At 38.9% G+C, this 3,523-nt stretch overlaps 1 non-coding gene across 1 annotated transcript; it reads right to left on the minus strand.

Moving 5' to 3' along the window:
* Nucleotides 1-1,430: 1,430 nt before the first annotated feature.
* LOC112799058 (small nucleolar RNA R71) lies at nt 1,431-1,538 on the minus strand. Its single transcript, XR_003200645.1, has one exon. It is a non-coding gene; the product is annotated as a small nucleolar RNA R71 (small nucleolar RNA).
* Between the last annotated feature and the right edge of the window lie 1,985 nt (nt 1,539-3,523).

Below are 3,523 nucleotides of genomic sequence, written 5' to 3' on the forward strand. Positions count from 1 at the left end.
CAAGTCAATAATACAGAGAATTGAAGATTCAGAACATACAGCAGAGGAATTACACAGAAAAAGTTGGGCGTTCAAAATGCCCAGTGAAGAAGGAAAACTGGCGTTTAAACGCCAGCCAGGGTGCCTGGTTGGGCGTTTAACGCCCAAAAGGGTAGTGTTTTGGGCGTTAAACGCCAGAATGTATACCATTCTGGGCGTTTAACGCCAGGATGGCACAAGAGGGAAGATTCTGTTTTTAACTCAAATTTTTTTCAAGTTTTCAAAATTTTTCAAAATCAAATCTTTTTCAAATCATATCTTTTCAATCATAATCAATTTCTTTCTTTTTCAAAAATACTTGCTATCAATTAATGATTTGATTCAACATTTCAAGTATGTTGCCTTTTCTGTTGAGAAAGGTTTAATGTCTGAATCATATCTTTTCTTGTTAGCCAAGTCATTAATTTTTAAAATCAAATCTTTTTAAATTATTTTTCAAATCATATCTTCTCAATCACATCTTTTTAAAACCATAGCTTTTAAATCATATCTTTTTAATCACATCTTTTTCAAAATAGTTTTCAATCATATCTTTTTAATTTCTAATTTCAAAATCTTTTTCAAAAATCACTTGATTTCTTTTCTACTCTTAGTTTTCGAAAATCAATTAGTTTTTTTCAACATGTTTTTAAATTCTTTTACTTAATTTTCAAAAATTTCTTCCCCTCCCCTCACATCCTTCTATTTATGGACTAACACTCCTGCTTAATGCATAATTCGAACTCCATCTTTCTTGATAAGTTCGAATTCTTCTACCTCTTCCTTCTATTTTTCTTTTTCTCTGACACCTCAAGGAATCTCTATACTGTGACATAGAGGATTCCATATTTTCTTGTTTTCTTCTCTTTCATATGAGCAGGAACAAAAACAAAAGCATTCTTGTTGAGGCTGACCTTGAACCTGAGAGGACCTTGAAGCGAAAGCTAAGAGAAGCTAAGGCACAATTCTCTGTAGAGGACCTAACAGAAATCTTCAAAGAAGAACCCATGGCAGCCGAAAATAACAACAATGCCAACAATGCAAGGAAGGTGCTGGGTGACTTTACTGCACCTACTCCCGACTTCTATGGGAGAAGCATCTCTATCCCTGCCATTGGAGCAAACAACTTTGAGCTTAAGCCTCAATTAGTTTCTCTAATGCAACAGAATTGCAAGTTCCATGGACTTCCATTGGAAGATCCTCATCAGTTTTTAGCTGAGTTCTTGCAAATCTGTGACACTGTCAAGACTAATGGGGTTGACCCTGAGGTCTACAGACTAATGCTATTCCCTTTTGCTGTAAGAGAAAAAGCTAGAATATGGTTGGACTCACAACCTAAAGAAAGCGTGAACTCTTGGGAAAAGCTAGTCAATGCCTTCTTGGTAAAGTTCTTTCCACCTCAAAAATTGAGTAAGCTTAGAGTGGAAGTCCAAACCTTCAGACAGAAGGAAGGTGAATCCCTCTATGAAGCTTGGGAAAGATACAAACAATTAATCAGAAAGTGTCCCTCTGACATGCTTTCTGAATGGAGCATCATAGGTATTTTCTATGATGGTCTATCTGAACTGTCCAAGATGTCATTGGATAGCTCTGCTGGAGGATCTCTTCATCTGAAGAAGACGCCTGCAGAAGCTCAAGAGCTCATTGAAATGGTTGCAAATAAATCACTTCATGTACACTTCTGAAAGGAATTCTGTGAACAATGGGACGAATCAGAAGAAAGGAGTTCTTGAGATTGATACTCTGAATGCCATATTAGCTCAGAATAAAATATTGACTCAGCAAGTCAATTTGATTTCTCAAAGTCTGTTTGGAATGCAAAATGCACCAGGCAGTACTAATGATGCTTCATCTGAAGAAGAAGCTTATGATCCTGAGAACCCTTCAATGGAAGAGGTGAATTACATGGGAGAACCCTATGGAAACACCTATAATTCTTCATGGAGAAATCATCCAAATCTCTTATGGAAGGATCAACAGAGACCCCAACAAGGTTTTAACAACAATAATGGTGGAAGAAACAGGTTTAGCAATGGCATGCCTTTTCCATCATCTTCTCAACAACAGACAGAGAATTCTAAGCAGAGCCACTCTGACTTAGCACCCATGGTCTCTGATCTAATCAAAACCACTCAAAGTTTCATAACTGAAACAAGGTCCTCCATTAGAAACTTGGAGGCACAAGTGGGACAGCTGAGCAAGAAAATTACTGAACTCCCTCCTAGTACTCTTCCAAGCAATACAGAAGAAAATCCAAAAGGAGAGTGCAAGGCCATCAACATGGCCGACTTTGGAGAGGAGGAAGAGGCAGTGAACGCCACTGAGGAAGACCTCAATGGACGTCCACTGGCCTCCAATGAGTTCCCTAATGAGGAACCATGGGAATCTGAGGCTCACACTGAGACCATAGAGATTCCATTGAATTTACTTCTGCCATTCATGAGCTCTGATGAGTATTCTTCCTCTGAAGAGGATGATGATGTCACTAAAGAGCAAGTTGCTAAATACCTTGGAGCAATTGATGAGCGGATAATTTGTACGCTTTTTGGGATTGTTTTTAGTATGTTTTTAGTATCTTTTAGTTAGTTTTTAGTATATTTTCATTAGTTTTTAGTTAAAATTCACTTTTCTGGACTTCACTATGAGTTTGTGTGTTTTTCTGTGATTTCAGGTATTTTCTGACTGAAATTGAAGGTTCTGAGCAAAAAAACTGATTCAGAGACTGAAAAGGACTGCAGATGCTGTTGGATTCTGACCTCCCTGCACTCGAAGTGGATTTTCTAGAGCTACAGAAGCCCAATTGGCGCGCTCTCAACGGCGTTGGAAAGTAGACATCCTGGGCTTTCCAGCAATATATGATAGTCCATACTTTGCCCAAGATTTGATGGCCCAAACCGGCGTAGCAATTCGGCCTCAGAAATTCCAGCGTTAAACGCCGGAACTGGCATAAAACTTGGAGTTAAACGCCCAAACTGGCATGAAAGCTGGCGTTTAACTCCAGAAAAGGTCTCTACACGAAAATGCCTCATTGCTCAGCCCAAGCACACACCAGTGGGCCCGGAAGTGGATTTTTATATCATTTACTCATTTCTGTAAAACCTTAGGTTACTAGTTTACTATTAATAGGATCTTTTGACATTGTATCAAAACCTCATGACACTTTACACGTTTCTTTGTGTACCTTCCACGGCATGAGTCTCTAAACCCCATGGTTGGGGGTGAGGAGCTCTGCTGTGTCTTGATGGATTAATGCAATTACTACTGTTTCTTATTCAATCATGCTTGCTTCCATTCTAAGATATCACTTGCTCTTAACCCGGATGAACATGATGATCCGTGACACTCATCATGTTCTCAACTATGAACGTGTGCCTGACAACCACCTCCGTTCTATTTTAGATTAAGTAGATATCTCTTGGACTCTTTAATCGGAATCTTCGTGGTATAAGCTAGAACTGATGGCGGCATTCAAGAGAATCCGGAAGGTCTAAACCTTGTCTGTGGT

The sequence above is a fragment of the Arachis hypogaea genome, chromosome 4 (genome assembly GCF_003086295.3).
Source record: "Arachis hypogaea cultivar Tifrunner chromosome 4, arahy.Tifrunner.gnm2.J5K5, whole genome shotgun sequence".
NCBI classification, from domain to species: domain Eukaryota; kingdom Viridiplantae; phylum Streptophyta; class Magnoliopsida; order Fabales; family Fabaceae; genus Arachis; species Arachis hypogaea.